Source organism: Chelonia mydas, chromosome 11 (genome assembly GCF_015237465.2).
Source record: "Chelonia mydas isolate rCheMyd1 chromosome 11, rCheMyd1.pri.v2, whole genome shotgun sequence".
In the NCBI taxonomy this organism is placed as follows: Eukaryota; Metazoa; Chordata; order Testudines; family Cheloniidae; genus Chelonia; species Chelonia mydas.
Genome location: NC_051251.2, coordinates 52,284,040 through 52,305,571, shown reverse-complemented (window position 1 = coordinate 52,305,571; position 21,532 = coordinate 52,284,040). Strand labels below are relative to the sequence as shown.

Genomic DNA, 21,532 nt, shown 5'->3' with positions numbered 1-21,532 from the left:
CTGGAAGCGCTACTGCACCCCCTGCCTTGAGGTGGTTTCCATCATGTGATGAGTGCCCCCCCTCCCCTTAGGATGCCACCTGATGTGCTGAGATACCACTGAGCCTGCCTGTTATGCCAGCCTGGGCACCCTTTTTTACCTGTCTTGCTGAGCTAGGCTACTAAGCCTCTGCCAGCAAACGCACAGGTAGGGCCACACCCAACTGCAGAACGAAACAGACATGGAGATCAGTTCTGGGTAGGCTCAGCTTATGGGATTTGCCCCAGCACTCAGGTGTCCACTTCCCTTGGAGTGCAGACCCAAAGTTATGTTATGAAATCCGCCTCCTCCCTCAATGTGGAGGAAGGTACACACAGCCTCTTATCCCCCCCAATTATGAATTGCATAAACTGGGTTATATTATAAACAAGAAATAAGTTTATTAATTACAAAAGGTGGAGTTTAAGTGGTTAAAGAGATAGTAATCTGCTTTGTTCTGTTTGCTAAGCAAATAAAACCAAACATGCAAACTAAGCTAGTTTCACTAAAGAAATTGGTTACAAATAGTAATTTCTCACCCTAGATATTGTTAAAGGCAGATTACAGAAAGTCTTGAAAGGTAGCTTCACTGGTCTGCAGCTTGAGACCTCAGATATTATTACTCACAAGCTAGATGTCCTTCCAGCTTGGCTCAACCCTTCTCCGCCCAGTTCAGTTCTTGCTTCCAGGTGTTTTTCAGTGTCCCTTTGGGTGGGGAGGCAGAGGAGAACCACGGCGTCACTCCCCTGCCTTATATAGCTCTTGTGTATGATGGGAACCCTTTGTCTCCCAGTGGAAGAACACTGGCATACCTAGGGGTGGGTCCAGTACCAGGTGACTCAGACCCATGTCTCTGCAGGGCTGTGGCAGCCATTACCCGTTGGCTGTCTGGAGCGTCCACAGGAAGACTAAGCTCTTGCACAGTCCATTGTCTTTGCTAATGGGCCATTCGCCCTGTCTGGCTTTTCCATTGTTGTACCTGAAGGGCTGGTTGGGGGTGACACCCAAAGTAACATTTGAAATACAGATACATAGTCAATATTCCTAACTTCAGATACAGAAATGATACAGGCATACAAATTGGATAATCACATTCAGTTAATCATAACCTTTCCAATGATATCTCATAAGCCATCTTGCATAAGGTATATCATAAGCATATTTTCATAAAGAATATGGAGTGAAACATCACACATCATATACAGGGGTTACAGTTTTTCAATGGCTCTCAGCACCCGCACTGTACAAATTGTTCCAGCCCCCGTCTCAGACTGATCTACAAGATATCCATTGATATATATTTTACACAAAAATCATTTACATTTATGATCACACTGAGGTGTCTGGTATTGAGATTTGAATACATTGTTTTAATGATCCTACAATTCTGGTAATAAGGAAGTGTAAATATTAAAAATAAAGTTGTGCACAGAGCAAGACGCAGAGCAAATACACTTCAGTGTTTATGGAAATGTACTTACGGTCATCTATCATATGCTTTCCCAGAGCTTGTTAGTAGATGGTAGATTCCATGTTCCCTCCAAAACACGTGGCTTGTTAGGTTGGAGTCCCTCTTACCCCACAACAGTAGCAGAAGAGTACTGGAGGTAGGGTAAATTTAACAGACTGCCAACTTCCAAAGCAACACTGTTTCAGGTTCTGATTCAGCAAACTACTTAAGCCCATTTTCAACTTTAAGTACCATTCATATGCTTAAAGTTCGGAATGTGTTTGTACCTTGCTAAATTAGGGCATCGGTCATTAAAATGCTCCTTTTAAAAATGTGTAAATGGTTACTCAACAGAAGTGGCCATTGGAATCCACCAGGTAAATATGCATTTACAAAACACTTCATACTGGGTGTGGTGCTTGTTGCCTCACAGTAGCAAAAAAGGCAACTACTTAACTTAGGAAGCTCTATTCCACATGGCAAGTATTTATAGGATCAGGAGGACTCAGAGTAGTTTGAGCATTTCAGAACACACCATTAATCAACAGACCATAACAGTTCTCAAAGTCAGATTAAACATACACAAATTCACATAACGGATTCAGCCAAAAATGTATATTTAGCTACGTAAATAATACTTATTAAAATGCTGACTATTTTAGCCAGACCCTAAATAGGTATTAAACAAGCTTGTCTGTAGATGCTGCTCGGTCTTATCTGAAGTAACTAAAGATGTGGGAGTTACCTTGGGCCTAAATTGGCTGATGGAGTGCCTTTAAAAATAGAACAGGTGCCTATATGAAGTGAACTGTCTTACCCTATTAGTATAATGTGACGGTGGAGGATGCCAGCAGGTGATGCTCTGGATTCCCTTAGGGAAGTACTATCAGAAAAGGGGAGAGAGAAAGAAAATAGCCATAAAACAGCTCATCATATCAGTGGTAGGTGCCTAGTTTGTCTGTGAGCTCTGCAGGCTCTCCTACCGAAGGGCCAGGTTGCTCCCTGTGGCATGGAGGATGGTTCGGAAGAGAGGGCACAAAGAACCATTTAGTCTCCCCACTACCCACCTCACACCAGGGTGGGGGGTGGTCAGCAAATGTTGTAATCCTTGTACTTAGGAGTGTAGAGGGTCTGCTCTATCCAGGCCTCCCGAAAGGGGCAGGGGATGGCAGAGGTGTATAAAAAAAGGGTTCTGTCTTTCCCTCTACACCACCCAAATGTAGATGTGACTAATGTGCTTCCCCTGCAAGGCAGAGAATCAGGGGAAGGAATAGTCTCCCGAGGTATAACCCTTTACCAAGTTCCTCCAGAACAGGGTGTCCCTGCCCATCCACCTGATAAAGTTGTGACTAAATGCCACAGTATAGCCCTCTATGTGGAAACTCTCTCTGACCTCATTTGTTCTGTTACTTTTGGCCACTGCAAGGAGAATGAAAGGAGTCAGAACTGGTCTTAGGGCCAAGTCTGTTTCCTTGGTATGTGGCTTTTTCTATGGAACAGTTACATAAACAGAGGCAACGACAGTAACCGGTTATGTAAGGGATGCATGCTCTGAGTTACTGCACCATTTGGAAACAGGAGTGAGCATGCTGCCCAGGACACAGCAAGTGTTAAACAAAGTGGCCAAGGAGCAATGTGAGGCCTAAAGGGCAACGCAGGTATTGTTGGCCTGCTCCACAGCTCATTCAAATCAATGGAAGGATTCCCAGTGTCTTGAATTAGGCCCAAAATGCATTCACAGAGACGTCAGGATGCCTCACGCAGGTTTTTAAGGATATTGGTGTTAATGAACAACCGACTTATTTGAACAACCAGAGTGGGATTTGGGTAATTACCCTGCTTCCAAATTTATTGGTTTGGATTTGATGGTGGTGGTTTCAAACAAAAAACAAAAACAAAAACACACACCACACCACACGAAAAGCCTGTGGTTTTTATTTGCTAAGTGTTGACCAGGCAGGGATGAGGGGGTGTCAGCCTGAGCCTGGGACATTGAATCCAGACACCACAGCGTTGGGGTTCTGCTGCCCTTTTGCTTGACTACATTTATAAGCAGGGAAATGGGGCCAACGCTGTAAACACAAAGCCTACTGGGAATTGGACTGGTTTAAGGAAGATTGACAGGAAAGCCAAGGGACAACTTGTGACCATATAGAAGACTATCGTTACTGTTGGTTTAGTTTTGTAAATAAATGTTAAAAGGCCAAGAGCTGAATCTTTGTAGCAAGAAAGATTGATGTGCTAGTACTGACTACAGCTTTGGTTATTTTGTGTCTGTGTTAAGGGAACACTGTCTGATTAAAAGCATATATTTAAAGAGTCAGAATGGGTCTCCTTATCTGTTTTAATATGAACACTTCTGAGCTGAAAGAATCTTATTTTCCTGTATCTCTTTTAGAGACAGGTGCCATCCCAGAGCTATAGGTGCTAGAACAGTGGTGCTGGGGGTGCTATTGCACCACCAGCTTGAAGTAGTAACAACAACCCAAATACATGGTTTCCGCCTTCCGCATCCCCATTATAAAAATTGTTCCAACACCACTGCCCAGAGCACCCCCTCATGGTTTGCAATGGTCCTGCAGGTACCCTGCCCTCCATTCCCTCTCACATTCTTTGCAATAATTGATTTGAAGACCAGAATCCTTACAATAAGATTCCCTTTTTTGCGATCTCAATTATTCAGTCATTTACCAGCTACAGATCCTTTGCCCCTACTAGGTCTTCGGCTCATTGGCTAAGGAGTCCCACAGCCCTCCTTCCTACAGCCCCGTAGCTTTCAGCTCAGTGCCTCCTGGATTCCTTTGAGTTGCCCTCTAGTGAAGAGCAGCTTCCAGGGCTTGCTTCCTTCTCTCTCCCGCCCGTCAGGGCTCTCCTTGATTTGCCCCAGAGGCCTGATTGGACCATGTGACCCATTCCCCCCCCCGCCTCCACAACTAGCTGAAGGGGGAGGTGAGTTAACTATGACACAGATAGGAGCTGAAACCCATCCCCCCTTAAAGGGCCAGCCACCCTGTAACACCATTTATAAGGTGTACTTTCTACACTTCAATCAACTTGGACAATTAAAAATTAATTAATTTCACTTTGTGATCCTCATCCATTAGTACAAAGCTGCAATGTTTGCTTTCAAAGACAAGGGAATGTTTACATTCAAACAAAAAAACCCTGTTCATTCTAATAACAAAAAAGTAAAATGTTTCTTTTAGTATTAGGTTTTATACAAGCTTTTTTGGTGGGGAGAGGGCTTATCCGTAACCTAAGTGTTTGGCCTAAACAACCTGACAATATCCTTTTAATAAACTGCATTTGATACCCCATATTCCTGACTTCTGAGATTTAGGGCTGTCCAATAATGCGATTCAACTTCAACCCCACACAGAATGCGAAGTATTTATTTTCAGAATGTTCAATAAGAGTGAACAGTGTACTCCTAGGGGAATCTTGTCATGCTTTAGATGTATTAACATGTGAAACAGGAGCTAGTCCTGAATATACAGAGACATTCCAGGAGGTAGGATATTAAAATAGCCCTGTGTAATTAAGAACAGAATAAAATAGGGTTCTGAAACTGCATTTTCATCAATCTACTCAAGGTATTGTTGCACAAATAGAATTAAATTCCTCCTTGTTAACTGCAGATAATTAAATAAAATGTGGATATATTACCCCACAAATTGCTTAAAATGTATCATTAAGGTATTTATCACAGGGCAAGCTTATGTGGCCACCGTACTCCGTGCCTGCGTACCTGCAGCTGGTAATAATTCTGCAGCTGTACATGTTTTAGCTTTGTTTTTCCTCAGAAAAGCTAAATCAAAAAGCAAATTATGCTGTGGTGCGAATACTCACGGTCTCTGGAGGTCAGAGTCAACTAAACTGGAGGGGGATTTCCACCAGGGTTCTGTAGGAGCGCTGCCAGCTGAGGCTGCTGAAAGGATGCATTGAATCAGTGCCATCCTGGCCTGTGCTACCCACTTAACTTCCTGTGCCCTCTCTGACCCCAGCAGAAAGAAGTTTGTGGCTGCCTCCTATTGCTGTTCCTTCCTATGCTTGTTCACTTTCTACCACCAGAGAGAACCTCCATGACCCTGAGGGGAATTTAGCCCAGTTAGCATTCAACAAATGAGTGTTTTGGTTAGATCATGCTCGTCTTGTGTTTGGTGACCCAGTATACTCTTAGGGTTGGAGCTTTTCTTAAAGATGTCTCAGTTCTGCACAGATGCACGTCCTCTGCAAATCTAGGGCAAGGCAGAATTGGTACCTCATAGTTTGATCCTGCAGTTGAATTAATTTTCCTTAATTTAAAAAAAGTAGTTAGTTTTCTTCTAATGCCCCTCATTAGCCATCTCTCCAAACACACAGTGTGTCACCTATTTTTAAATAAAGTGTTGGCCATATAGGTGTCAACATGGCCGCCCTTTAGGTGCTGTTTACACCTTGCTGGCTCCAACATGGCTGTTCCTACCAACCATTTCCATGCCTATTGGGAGGCTGAACGAAGGTACCATATTTCCCACAACCTAGATAATAAAATAAGGAGCAGCTATTAGAAACTTTGTACATGTAACAAACTGACCAAAAAAAAAAAAAAAGATATGGCTAGGAAGAATGCTGTATGTGTAAGTCCCTTTAAGACAAAGTATGCTCTTCGGGTAAAATTCACACACCATGCCTTCTACTTACTGAGAGACCTACGTGGGTTCAGACCATGCCGCATACAGGTGGACATTCACCCCTGTGCTGATGGCCACCAGCACAAGGTCAGGTTTCAGAGTAACAGCCGTGTTAGTCTGTATTCGCAAAAAGAAAAGGAGGACTTGTGGCACCTTAGAGACTAACCAATTTATTTGAGCATGAGCTTTCGTGAGCTACAGCTCACTTCATCGGATGCATGCTGTGGAAATTGCACAAGACATTTTATACACAGACACCATGAAACAATGCCTCCTCCCACCCCACTCTCCTGCTGGTAATAGCTTATCTAAAGTGATCATCAAGTTGTGCCATTTCCAGCACAAATCCAGGTTTTCTCACCCTCCGCCCTCCCACAAACAAACTCACTCTCTTGCTGGTAATAGCCCATCCAAAGTGACCACTGTCTTCACAATGCATATGATAATCAAGGTGGGCCATTTCCTGCAGAAATCCATGTTCTCTCACCCCCTCATCCCCCTCCAAAAACCACACACACAAACTCACTCTCCTGCTGGTAATAGCTCATCCGAAGTGACCACTCCCCCTACAATGTGCATGATAATCAAGGTGGGCCATTTCCAGCACAAATCCAGGTTTTCTCACCCCCCCCCCACACACACACAAACTCACTCTCCTGCTGGCAATAGCTCATCCAAACTGACCACTCTCCCCACACTGTGCATGGCAATCAAGGTGGGCCACTTCCAGCATAAATCCAAGTTTAACCAGAACGTCTGGGGGGGAGGAAAAAACAAGGGGAAATAGGCTACCTTACATAATGACTTAGCCACTCCCAGTCTCTATATAAGCCTAAATTAATAGTATCCAATTTGCAAATGAATTCCAATTCAGCAGTTTCTCGCTGGACTCTGGATTTGAAGTTTTTTTGTTTTTTGTTGGCGGAGGGTGAGAAAACCTGGATTTGTGCTGGAAATGGCCCAACTTGATGATCACTTTAGATAAGCTATTACCAGCAGGAGAGTGGGGTGGGAGGAGGCATTGTTTCATGGTGTCTGTGTATAAAATGTCTTGTGCGATTTCCACAGCATGCATCCGATGAAGTGAGCTGTAGCTCACGAAAGCTCATGCTCAAATAAATTGGTTAGTCTCTAAGGTGCCACAAGTCCTCCTTTTCTTTTAGCACAAGGTCAATACACCTCTCTATTCCCTCTTACATTCCCCTGAATTTCACCCTTGCAAGACCTATCCCTTGGCAGACCCCACTAAAAGGGGGCTTTGACAAAGCTGGTGAGATTTGCCTTCCTCAAAATTATCTTCCCCTCCAAAAAGTGCCAATGAAGATACAGCCTAAGGAGCGGAGGAGAGGGGAAGTACTGAGGCCTACAGATCATTTAAAATCATAGCATCTAGCTACGACAGCAATAGGTGCATTAGAGTTAGATCTGTTGGATCTAGAGCTAGTCCTCTGAGCACGTGCGCCTCTTTTTTCATATTGGAATATTTTTAATTGGGTAGCAAGTGTTTATCTAGTCATCCGATTCAGCTTTCCAAATTAAAAAAAAAAAATGTAATAATACGTTCAGCTCAACCCCATCATCTCCCAAACGGCACTCCAAAAAGGTTAAAATAAAAAGGATTTTAAAAAGAGGGAAATTCTGCTACCCTGTTTGTCATTCCACTCACTGTACTAAGGGTTCTTCAACTGAACATTACACTGATGGCACCGCAAAACAATTCACAATATCCTATTTCAAACATAGCTGTTATCTATAACAACTTATTTTATGCTCACAAGGGATATGTGAGGTGCCTCACTTCACACACAGTGCTAGAATATGTAATGTTCTCCTCTTTTACAAAAAGAGAAATTACATATTCCAGCTCCACAGGAGGGGGACAGCTTACATATCTTCTGTGCACATAAATCACCCTGTATAACTTGTACATAAAAGAAGAAAATATAACATTAAAGAAATCATCCACTACACAGCTAGAAACAGTAACTGAAAAGCTTAATAAACACCAGAGTGACACTTCTGCACTGGGTATATCTACACATTTTCTGCTGTCATTATTAAAGCAAACAGATTTCTTTTGGGGGAGATTTTGTATACCAAATTTCTCTCCCTTCCCCCCACTCCATGCTTTGATAGCTGGAGATGAGAGCCAGCAGTCACTCAGCATTAACACTGTATCATGTGTCTCTTGATTGAATGTCTGACATACAACAAAATCAGAAGCTAACAGCCTGAGAGACTCACTTTGGCAGGACCTAGAATCACAAAGAGCGACCAAACACACCACTGCTGGCATCCATGCATGGAAATTTGAAGCCAGCTAAATCATAGTTTGCTTCAGCATAATTAAGGCAGACATTCAAAGGAGGCATTGCCAGGCTAATTTAAGAAATTATAAGAAACATGTTTTAGCAATCAAAATGTCTTCAAAGACCAAGGAAGAGGAGGAAATGGCATTTTCTATATTTTGAAATGAAATAAGGAAAATTAAAAAGAGTTAAGCATATATTGCTGTGATTAAATGTTGGCTCTTCGTGGAGGCAGTTGTTTCAAACTGAAGTGTTTGGTGGTAAAACTTTCATTCCTACAGCCCTGAGCCTTTGGAAGCCATGTGTCAGCTGTACAGCTGTCAGCAAGAGGGGTTGGCTGCTGCTCCAGTGACTTTATTCATAGCATTTTGCTGCCCTGGCACCAAACTCAAGAAGATGGCAGTGTACACTGGGCACAATCAAAGATGGCTGCAGATAGTTTCATTTGCTGTTTACCTTGGGCCTCATTTTCACAATTCTGAGTATTCACAATTCTGACAAAAGCCAGTAGGAGCTGTGACCCCCGCCCCCCCCCAAGTATCTGAAAACATAATAATAAGGCTCTTTGTGAATCTCAGCTTCTTGCTAAGTATCCAAACATCTGCTTGCTGCTCTATACTCAGGCTAGGTCACTGATATGAGGAAAGGCAGCTGCTTTTTCTCAAAAGTTTGGGGTTTTTAAATTTTTACTGCTGAATTTCATTTAAGAAAGCAGGTCTCACGGGACCCTTCCCCCAACCCTCTTCAGGATTCCTTGCCTCTTTGCCTACAACTAGCCTTGCTCTGTGAACAAGTACCTATGCGTAAGGTCCACTTCTATCTGATCAGTCAACTGGGGCGGGGTGGCATGGATCAGCACTCACGTCCCACTCAGTCAGTACCCGGCCTGGGCTGGGGAAGCTAATGATCCAACCAGCAGACCAAATTCAGCGATGAATCTTGGTCATGTGCCACCTGAGGCACATTGCACATACACTAAGAAGTCAACCAGGGACAATGGTGTGAAGCAATAACCTGCACAGCCTCCGATGTAGGGGATATATTACTGGTTAGGATAGGAGAGCAGAGGAGACTTGTTTATCATTTAGGGATTTACACAAAATCTTTGTAAAACTCATGGCACTTTACAGAATTGGAAACTGTGGTCCTGACCCTGTACACACTTGAGCACATACATAACTATACAAAAAGAACAAAAAATCAATAGTATTGGTCCATTACCAGACAGAAATGGTGGAATTATCAATAATAATGCAGAAAAGGCAAAAGCATTTATAAGTATTTCTGTTCTGTATGTGGCAGGGGGATAGAAACAGATGTAGTGGGATCATATGTTAACACTATTTTGCTAGTATCTCAGAAGAACATTAAACAGCAGCTACTGAAGTTAAATGTTTTAAAATCAGCAGATCTGGATAACTTGCATCTAAGACTTTTAGAGGTGCTGGCTGAAGAGCTCACTGACTTGGAAGAAAGCGAATGCTGTGCCAATATATAAAAAGGATAAACAGAATGACCTGGGAAATTATAGGCCTGTCATTCTGATATCTGGGCAAAACAATGGAGAGGTTGATAGGGGATTGGATTAATAGAAGAATTAAAACAGGGTATTATAATTAATGCCAATCAACATGGGTTTATGGAAACTAGATCCTACCAAACTTCCTCTCTTTTTGATAGGATTACAAGTTTGATGAACAGATGAAGTACTGAACTGCTTTACTGAAAAACTTCCAAAGTTCTGCCTGCATATTGAATTTAGTATCCTGCTGTTATAATATTGCTATAAACTCGGTGAAACTTTGTGATGGATTGAGTTAAAACTTATTTGAGATTGATGGGTGTGAACTCATCCTTCAGTTTAGACAAGGATAAGCCCCCTCCTAAAACAAAAGAAGTATGTGAACCCCCCCCCCCCCGGAGCTTTGCTAAATACTGTTTTAGATGGGGGTGTGGCAGGGCTATCCCTACGCATATGGGTAGGGACGGCCCTGCCACACCCCCATCTAAAACAGTATTTAGCAAATTTCCTGGTGCCCTAGGCAGCTGCTCCAGCCCCTGCTCCCCCTCTTTCCCATTGCCCCCGCTCCGCCCCAGCCCTGCCTCTTCCACCCCTGCTCCACCCCTTCCCCAAAGCCCCCGCCCTGCTCTGCTCCGCCCCCTTCCTGCCCCAACCCCGTCCCCACTCCCCCAAGGAGTGTTGCAGGGTCGGGCCTGCACTCACCGGTAGTGGCAAGTGCAGTGACCCGCTGCACTGCAGGTGAGTGCTGGGGGGCAGTTCCCTGCTGCCCCCCAAGCCAGCCTCCCTCCCCACAAAGGCCTGGGGCCAACCCCCCACCCCCATGGGGGGGGGGCAGTATAGCACCCCAGAATGGCTAGGGATGGTCCTGGGGTGTAGGGAAAGGGAAGAGGCAGAAAATACAATAGCCAGGAAAGAGACAAACAGCCTGAAGGAGCAGCTGAAAGCATACGATCTGACCCTTGAAGAACCCTAGGGAGAGGTTTTTGGGTCAGGGGTGCAAGCTGAAAAAGCGTGTTCTTGATGTTCTTAGCGAAAGAAGCTGTTTGCTATTTGATTCCTTCTGTGCTCAGAGACACAGACCATCAGTGGCTATTGGTGAAAATAGTCAGGGATGCAACCCCATGTTCCAGTGTCCCTAAACCTCCAACTGCCAGAAGCTGGATTGGATGAGAGGAATCACTCAAAATTACCCTGTTCTGTTCATTCCCTCTGAAGCATCTAGCATTGGCCACTGTCTGAAGAAAGTCTACTGGGCTAGATAGACCACTAGTCTAATCCAGTTTGTCTGTTCATATGTTCTTACAACTTCGTAAATAAACAAAACTGCATCAAAAGAAATACCTATCATCAATTTCTTGTCCTAACTGGAACATTCACTAGACCCCACATTTTTGATTAGCCACTTGAGTCAAAAAGGGTAATAATATTCATATAGCTTAGAGTTGCAAAGTCATCTAGTCCAGCTCCCTGCCAGTGAGGATAGTCCCCTATTGTACATTTACGACTAGTTTTTCCAGTACAGTTTTAAATTTGCTATGTGATGGAGCTTCCAATACTTCCCTTGGAAAATTATTCCCTAGACTAATAGGTTTCTTCCATGACCTGAATATATCTACTTTATCTTCCTACAGCCTGAATTTTGAATATTCCCACACTTGTTTTATTGTAATAGTTTATTTCTTCTTATAATTGCATGTATTTGCAAATATCCCTTAATTTCTTTTTATGTTAAATAATGATGAAAAACAAACCTGAAGAGGATTTGTGTGACTGCTATATCTGATGTAAAATGAATCTCTGCAACGGAAACCAATTTTTCAGAGACAGAGGAATACTTGGCCTTTCGACCCAAATTAAAGCTTTGGCATAGGAGGGATTCTGTATGTGTCAGATGGATTCTGAAAGGCTGTAAGTGGGTATTTTCTGTGAAATAAAAACACGGTGGTGAAAGAGACTAACCCTTTATTTGAAATTGTTATCGTTTCATTTACTTTTTCACTGACCATTGATCAAATGTAATTTTTCCATGTGTAAAAAAGAAACAGTACGTAGCATACATTCCCACTAGCGACTCCAACAGCCTGGCAGTTAATGAGGATCTATAGTTGAATTGTGATTCAACTATGAGTCATAAACACAGAAATCAATCTAAACACTTTCATTAATCCTTGTTGCTTTTATTAGATACAAAATCCATGTAGCTTAAATGCTGAATTATATGATAAGCTTTCCAGCTTCTGCCATGACTCCCTCTTGAGTCTCGTTGGCTCAAGGAAGTTCAACCATATCCTCTGCTTTCTTAGTCAATAGAAGATTGAGAAACTAGTTTGGGCAAGATATTTTGTAAGACATTACCCCTGAGTCTGAATCAACAAAAAGCACATTTAAGGGCTCAGGTAATGCCTCTTTCTGTGGGTGATGAACCATATGCCTTTACCTTATAAAATCCATGTTATGCAACTTGTCTATGGACCAGCATCCCCACTGGTTAACACAGGCAATTCTAAGAAACAGTAAAATAATAAGAGAAAATAGGGAAATCACAATTTCATATGCTAAAACCAATGATACGTTCAAGACTGGAATGTTTTCTTGTCATTCACAGATATTCAGCCATAATTTATACAAGTATTATCTTTAGTGCATTATTTAAAGCACAATTTTTTTTTAGTTTAAAACCAATTTTTTGTGGTAACAAGTAAGAGCTGGTTGAATAGTAAAAATTAAAACAAAAAAGGGCGCTAAGACTAGCTACTTATAATACATAGAGGTCGTCGTTAGTCAGAAACATTTGGATGATAGGTTTGTGAATTCCAAAATCATGTATTACTATTGGCCTAGAAAAATTCATTAGAAAGTTGTATTATGCATAATTCATTGTTCTTTTAAAAAAAAGTTGTTATCCATTCAGGGAGCAGAAACAATATCATATCATATCACCCACCATGAAAACCAAATACTTGACATGACCAGTTTGCAGAAACCAAGAAGCTAAAAATTATTTGTTGAAACTGGTGAAAACATACTGTAGCGAATAGAGCTATTCATCAAAGTCAAGATTGGATAGCAAACAATTTGTTAACCAAAATGGGATAAAATTAATAACAAATATTTCAACCACTTCTAGCATTAGTGGTTGATTCCTGTGATGTAGTCAGACCTTATCTTCATGGGTATGATTCATGTCTCACTTATAATGGTGTGAATAAGGAGAACTCCGTGAAGTGAACGTAAAACCAGTGTAAATGAATTAGGGCCACCATTTGAAAAAGGCTGTTGGGATTTATATATCACAAATAGCTTTTGATCTTGTCCTGATACTTTGGTATTGTTAGGAGTGTTATTTTGAAGTTAGAATTAAAATAAAATGTACAAAAGTCTCTAGTGTGTTCCTATATGTGGTAAAAGAACTACTGCAAAAACCCAAGAGGGTTGATTGTAATGACATTACATCTCACTCCTTTTCAGCCTTGGCTCTTGTTCAGATCTAGAATACTCTTGTTCAGATCTGGATAGGCCTCTTTGTGAGCCAATCCCATCTCCAGTTTAGTATGTGTGACCACATAGACATGGATCAGACAGTAATTCAGGCTGACATGACCAAAGTCGGGAGGAGGTAGAGTTTGGGGAACCTTGGTGTTAGCAAACTGGCTTTGGGAAGTATAATTAAACACTAACACTTCATTAGAACAAGGTTTTCCCTTTATAGAAGGCTAAAAACCAACATGCAAACTCAGGCTGCAGACTGGCTGTTACAAAGGTGAAAGGCTGGCCAGCAGAGGGGTAGGGTAGATATTTCCTTGTTCCAGTAGTAATTGTTGGAATGCAAGGGCAGGCAATCCACTGCCAACGGGGGCTATCCCCACCCATTGGGCCTATGTTTGCCTTTGTCACTAGTATTATGGTAAATATAGTTAAGGGATAGATTCTACTCTTTATATTTGCACAAAGTTCGCACCAGTGTCAACGAGTTGCACGTGCAGAACAAGGGTAGAGTACAAGGCTAAGGGACCTTGAGTTGACGTATCAATTCTGCACTCCCCACCTCACTGAAAAGCAGCCAGCTCCATCATGCCCCCCGCTGCCCCAGAGGTGCTTCTATAACACTAGTAAATGGAACTGGATTTTGCCATAAACATAGTACCAAAACCAAAGAGAGAGAACATTTGATTTTTATAAAGTCACTTTCAAAAAAAAAAGGCGGGGGGGGGGGGGGAACAAGGTGCACATAATCCGTGTGCCTCCAAAACTCCATGTGTGTCACTTGCCTTTGTGGTACACAATGAAATGCAGTTGAATTAATTAGAAAATTGCAAATAGATATGATTCGCAGAGCTGGCTTTCAGTACTGCAGCCAAGAGCCATTCCCAGACTGGATTGGGCATGCTCTTGAAATGCTTGTGGCTCTCCCCAGTTAATGGTGATCATTTCAACAGTATTTGTACCTATTCAAGGCAGGGGCCGTGGCTTTGTATGCATTTGTACAGGGGCTCTAGCTGCTACAGTAAAGTAACTATTATATAGTAATAATTATCAGTGCCTTTTGTGACCATCTGTGCAGCGCTGGAGAGAGCTGAAAAGAAACGAGTTACAAGATTCAAGGAAGGGGCAGACCAAGAAGTGGGAGAGTTTGGCACTTGGATCAGGTTGGTCAGTTACCGATGGGGATGATGCAGAGAGCTTGCAACAGTGAGCGGGGAGTCAGAGCCACTTTCCAGCAGGGTGGGAGCAGGGCCAGCCTTGGTGAAAATGGTGCCCTGGGAGAACTTGTATTTTGGCACCCTTTGAGTCTGGATACATTGGGGGGGGGGCAGTTAACCATACAGTGACCCCTTCTCCCCCCATGGCTGGGGAGCAACGGGGGCAGGAAGTGGAGTAGGGAGCTTCCTACAGCCAGGGGAGGTTCTCGGAGGTGGGTCTGACCCAGCCCCAGGAATGGCCCGTGCAGGGGAAGAGGATGTCCCATTCCTTCCCAGTCCAGTCCCCACTAGCAGCTGGAGCCCCCAGCCAGGCCCCTCCCTGGCTCTGTGCCCAGGGTGTTAAAGGGCCCTTGAACTGGCTGTGGGCCAGGGGGGTTGACAACAGTGCCCCCCTCCACATCACCCACCCATAAGGCCAGCCCTGGGTAGAGGACCCAGGAGTGTTTAACAGCTGGGAGTGTGCTAGAGCAGGCTGCTTGGCACAGTAGGGGGGAGTGCTGACAGGTTTAGAAAAGGGCCGCACCAATCTTAAGACCATCTCTTATTATTGGCGTTTGCCACATACTTTTCCCACTTTGAGAATCATTTAAGAAACGTTAACATGTATTCACTGGCAACTTGAGGAATTGAGAGAGAGAGACTGACTCTCTCTAGAAAGGAAGTTAAGAGCAAAGCCAAGGAGAGCAGTACATTAAAGCAAAGAGCTGAGAAATCACCCTCTGGAATACATGTAATTAGGTGAATAAATAACCCTAAAACAATGGCCTGGCTTTATCCATAGACAGCTACAGTACATTCTCACACTATGGCAGAGTGAAGTCTCCCCACCCCGCAGCATTGTGCTTTCTGTCATAGTGACAGGTTGGCTAGGAACCAGGAACATTGTTATGTTGAACTAATACAGGTTATAGCAAAGGCACAACGTTTCTTAACAAGTCAAACCCTTTCTGTAGCAGGCGTATTTTCTAATAAAGTTTACCACAGCTAACACTAGTTAATGTCCATTGACACAAGCCCTGTTGCCAGTCAGTGCAGGTGGTTTGCCAGCTCTCGCACTTTAGCACCTTATTGAGTAGGCCTATTCCAAGAAATTACATGGTAGTTTTTAAACACACTGGATGTTGAAACTTTAACACCGAAATAGTTTCTCCAAAATGTTCATTAGTCACTAGACTCAGGTAAACCGCCCGGCCCGGCCCGCCAGGGGCTTTTCCTGAACAAGCGGTGGACCAGAGTTGAGAACCACTGGCACAGGTAGTTTTTATCTGAATGTAGCTAGTTGAGATCAAAGACTATATCCCCTCACTGGAGGTTGCCTCCACTAGCAACACGGAGGTAAAAACTATCCAGGCCTTGTCTCCACTAGGATTTTGCAGTAAGATAGCAAACTCAAGTTATGTCTTGCTGCAAAAATACCCCGTTTTTGGCAGCAAAAGCATTCAGCTGCTCAGCTTTCACTTTTCTTATGTCATTGTTGTTACCAGCATCCAAAAATGCAGTCACCTTGTTAAACTTTTAAAATTTGACTACAGCAACTTTAAATGGATTGGACCATCACCAAGGACAACGCCCCCCCCCCCCCCCAAAAAAAAAGTGTAACAGATCAAGTTTGCAAACGAAAAGGTTACTTGTTTGTAAACTCCCTTGAGCCTCATTTCAGTCTCCAACCAACTTTAGCTCTTCCAACAGACAAAGCACTTTTCAAGTCTGCCAGCCACACAAAATATTCCAGAGACTTTAAAGGTGCAGTAAACACACAGTCACAACCGTTTTTGCAGCTCTATATACCACAATAATTTTAGTAGTGTCCAGTGACAGTCTTTTAGGGTAGATAACACATTAATCTATCATTTAAAAAACGAAGCGTGCAAAGTAACTTCTTGTCCACTTTATGCAGTATATAAAAATAAAAAGCGCCAGCACAAACCCTATTTTTCTCCCCTTTGCAGGCCAACTTCAAATTAACCAGTATGCTGTAGAAAAGAAGTTGGAATATTCAGCCTCCTTCCCAAGCTCTTCTACTATTAAAACATAATGATATTCTCAGACTTTGGTTGTCCGTTAAGCACCACGGTTGATTTTTAAAATACAAAATTTTCTGCTGTCTGACTGTCTATAGATTTGCATTCTAGATGAAAAGTCTTGAGATTTGCAGGCTGAATTTATAGTTCATCCCAGTGCTCTAGCTCACTGGCTAGCAGCGCTGTGTAGGCATGGACGTGTTAAAAAGTGCATCTTTGAAGTGCTCGTTGGAATTGATAGATCAATAGAAGGTGACACACTGAATTCCACACTCTTACGACTCTGACCTCTGCATCACATCAAAAATAATGTTAGTAGTAACAAATAAAATGACTTTATAGGACTGATGACAGATGAAGAGGACCTTACGTACTGAGGTAATCTCAAAAGACAAGAGAAGCTAAGGCTATCAACTCAAGGATGTTGAGAGTGGGTATAATACTTTACAGGCAAACACTCAGACCTTTTCTGTGTTTAAAACACTTTTTAAATTAAGTTCAGAAAGTATCCTGTCGGTGATATGAGATGACTTAACTGGGCCTGTTTTTAAAGGGGTACAGGCATAAAAGGTGCTAAGAATTTATTTTCAAACAGTCCAAATGATTCTTTTATTCTGATGGTACATTTTGCATGGCATAACAGAGGGCAGAATGTGGCCCAGAGAGTTTAGCATGGCCACACAGGTCCAACTAATTGAAATAATCTGATGATTTATCAATGTTGAGAGAGGTGATACAAAATTACCAGTTAAGCCTATGAAGTCAGCATAGCCAGAGTTGTATTTGGGGAAATATCTAATGTACTTAACAGGGATAGTTTAGGGTTTGAGACACAAATAGTAGGTGCATTATTCTTCACAATGATGTCAGCTTGTGCTTTTATGAAAATATTTTTACAGGATATCCCAGTAAAGCTAGACAGCTTGTTTACAATGGGGCCTTGTCCAAGGGCAGCTCAAAGCTATTATACAGTACATACAGGACAATACAGTTACAGTATAAGCTACCAGCATGCAGTAAATCATGTCAAAGCTTCATGTTACACCTGATTAACCAGCTGGCTCCAATGCTACAAAATGATCCAAGACTGTTTGCTTTAAAATAGGTAAGCATGGTTGGACAATTAATGTCATCTGAAAGTGTTATATAAGATAATGTCTGTATCATTAGAGGAGCATTACTGGGCCTGTGTTTGAAGAAGATGCGGATCATACCCCCAGTATTCTCTGGTGCGTGTTCTTCTAAAGTAGATTCCATTTAGGTGCTTCATTTACTGGAGCAAATTCACATAATCTTTGTGTCTGTACTGCATCACTTAAACTTTTATTACAACTACTGCTGAATTCTACTTCACCAAACACTTGCAAAACGTTATCATAGAGTCAAATAAGACCTGAAAATGGTTTGTGCCAGTTGACTCCATTTGCTTAGCATGTTTTTGTGCTTCTACTTAATGCTTTAAAGCAAACATATCCCCTTAAAGTCAAGATAGAGCATATACCTCCTGCAAAACATAAGGCCCTACAAGTGGGCCAAATACCCACATTTGTGCATGGACAAATTGCAGACAATGGGAGCTTTGTCTGTGTGAGACCATCAAGATGTGCTTATTAGCAGTATGTATATATATATATATATATATATATATATATATATATACACACACACACTGTATTATTACTGCTGTAGCACATAAATCCATCTATAAAACAGGCAAATTCCAAAAACATGTTAGATTTTCATACAATGCAGCAAAGAAAATGAGTCTAAAATCTGATATACAATGTAATAGACCAGCCAAACTGTAGACTCAGTTACATTACAGCCTCGGAAAATAATGTGACAGCAGAAGGGCTGGTCACATTATCAATAATTTAATGTAGGACTGCTTATATGATTTTTATTTGTCTAGTTGTCAGTTGAAAAGCCTCATGCCTACTGAACTGATTGGTACACGTCACACCCTAATCAAAAGCTTAGGTGTTGTAGATCAAGTTCTTTTAGTCCTTAAACCAATCAGTTGGTGGTAACAGAGCATATGGGCACTATTTCTTTAAATCCATAGCAGGAAGCAGCTTTGGAAAGTTTTAGCAGCAGCTTTATGGTGGAGCAGAGAAGGAAAGGCTCAGCTTTATGGGCAATACTGGTTTAATGCTAATAAAACTCCTTTTGTGAAATCCCAACTGCCAGACAGACTCATATGTATTCTTCCTTACAGATACTGAAGTCACATCCATTCCTCCACACTCTATGGGCTTCTGCATCCTTTCCAAACAGCACACCTGTTTGCATATAACATTCCGATTTGATATGAAATGCTCACCACACTTTTTTTTTTTTTTTTTTTTTTAAGTGCAACATCTCATAATTATCAAGCTCCATGCTCAGTAAAGGCAAGTGATTTATAAATAGTTCAGCTTGATTCCTTGTTGCTATCATTAATGAGCCAACATGCACTTCACCACTCTCTGTATTAAGTTAATTGTAGCTTGATTTGGTGAAGTGCTCCTTCCACTCAGCCCATTTGTTGGCTTTATCAAATTCAAAGCCTTACAGAGAGCTTAACATTAGCATGTTTTCCTTTGTTTATTCAGGATGAGTCAACTTCTGACTTGTCACTTACAATAACTATGGTGAAGAAACACAGAGAGTCACTTTATTCTAACACCAAAGAAGGAAGTTTATTAGAATAGGATTATTTCTAAAGCTATTGGCAGAATGGCCAGGCCACATGGATTTTCTTACCTGGAAAGCCATGTGTTTAATTCTTCACTTTCCTGCATGTGTTTCTCCATGGCAAAGCTACAAATGGCACAGCAACTGGAGTTCCCTTTATTCCATCTCCTTGTTTTGGTAGAAACATGTGGAATGTGATTATCTTTCCATTACAATGCAATAGGAGTGACAACTGTAAAAATAAGTGCTGAGGAAATGGGATGATATGACAACAAGAACATGCAAACTCTGTAACAGTCTGGACACTGTCACGTCGGTCATCTGTAAGCCAGTGACCTGCAAAGATGAGGTGGGGGTAGGGGAGAGGAGAAGACAGCATCTGCGGGAGACAGTGCATTGGTGATCATGGACAAGGAATTGTTATAACAGACCATCAGTGAACGCAAAGTCCTGTGGTGAGACAGTTCAGTAGTGTTCACAGGTAAGCCACCAAAACGGGTTCAGAACCCTCATGGGATAAAGAATAGACTCTGAGCTCATCCTGAAAGCGCTGATGATTTGACCAGGATAACGATATCCTCACCAGGATACCAAGGGATAGCTCAGTGGTTTGAGCATTGGTGTGTTAAACCCAGGGTTGTGAGTTCAATCCTTGAGGGGGCCATTTAGGGATCTGTGGCAAAAATTGCGGATTGGTCCTGCTTTTTGAGCAGGGGGTTTGACTAGATGACCTCCTGAGGTCCCTTTCAATCCTGATAGTCATATGATTCTATGAATCCTGCATGGCTGCAAAGGATTGTGAGGTGGGTGTCATGGTAAGAAACCAGAGTATTTTCTTGAGTAGAGGGAGGCTAGTGGGCTCATTGCCGGGAGACAAACTCACTGGGCATTAGAGTGGGGATACCGGCTGCCAGGTGAGGGGTGGGGACTGGAGGTGCTAGAAGGGCTGTTTGTGGGTAGAATCGCTGATGCTTTCTGAGGAAGATACTTCTCTTCTGGTCCCCAAACTGCATAGTGCTCAGCTCTGGAGACTGCACTGCTTTGCTTGAAGAGGTGGTAAATCTGTTTCCCCAGCCCCTAATAGTGCCAGCTTTCCTGCCCCACAGCAAAGCACTGAACAGGTGAAGGGAAGAGGGAGAGGTCCACCCTAATGGCATTTGGCAGTAGGAGTGATCAGAGGGTCAGCAGGGCTGGGTGGGATTGTGCTGATTTTACAGTTAGTGGTTGGGGTATGACCTAGCAGCTGTGCCCTCATAACATGCTCAGGGATACAACCTACCAGCTAATACTGCACAGAACTGCAGAAGTTACTTCCTCCTGTGCTATGGAGCCAACCCTTGTGGCCAGAAGTTATACTGGCAGCTCAGAAAAGGAGCTATCTCAGCTACTGACAGAACTAGACCTGACTGGGAGACTGTTGGTTGTCACAGCCCTAGTGCCATTAGGAGCAGCTTGAGCAGCATTAACCCCTACAGATGTGATCTGGTGTCCTTCTAAAAGTAAAAGGACCCACAGCCATGTTTTTTCCAGCCCTAGCTATGAGGAAACTGTGAATGAATGCCTTGACGTCTTTTGGGCGCAGGCGGGGGGTGGGGGATTATTTAAAAAAAATAAATCAGACTACTTTTCAGTCTGCAATCACATTTTCAAGACCATCTTCAAATGGAAAAGGACTAGGAACATGGGAGGCTTTGTTTTTAAAAACAGATTCTGCTTTAGATTTCCTCATCCTCCTATGAGATGTATTGGGGCTGTAAATATGAGCTTCGCAGGATCTCACAGACTGGCTTTTAACCACACCATTCAAATTCAGCCAGTGCTGGATGGAACAGAGCAGATGCGGAACAGTACACAAAAGAGTCAGAGGGGTTTGGCACAGTGAAGGAGCAGGTCACATCAAACTGATGCTGCAGGCGAAGTTTACACAGGAACAAAAACAGTTCAAGTAAATCGGAGTATCCCTGTAAAGCCATTTGACTGGAAGTCCAGCTACAAGGCCCAGGCACGTGACATACCTTTTCCTTTCAACTAGTACCAAAATGCCCTACTCTGCTAACTGAGGTGTTCAGTCTTGACGACAGTGGATGGAGCAAGGTTTTTAAAAAAGGTGGGGCGGAACCCAAGACTGTGTCTGCATGAGTTCATCACAAGGTTCTTTACTCA

The 21,532-nt window shown here is 42.6% G+C and overlaps 1 long non-coding RNA gene across 1 annotated transcript; it reads right to left on the bottom strand.

Moving 5' to 3' along the window:
* Window positions 1–1,237: 1,237 nt before the first annotated feature.
* Window positions 1,238–16,858, bottom strand: LOC122462378. The gene is made up of 3 exons (XR_006284886.1): window positions 16,600–16,858; window positions 12,410–12,475; window positions 1,238–2,351 (listed from the first exon to the last, which is right to left on the bottom strand). It is a non-coding gene; the product is annotated as an uncharacterized LOC122462378 (long non-coding RNA).
* Between the last annotated feature and the right edge of the window lie 4,674 nt (window positions 16,859–21,532).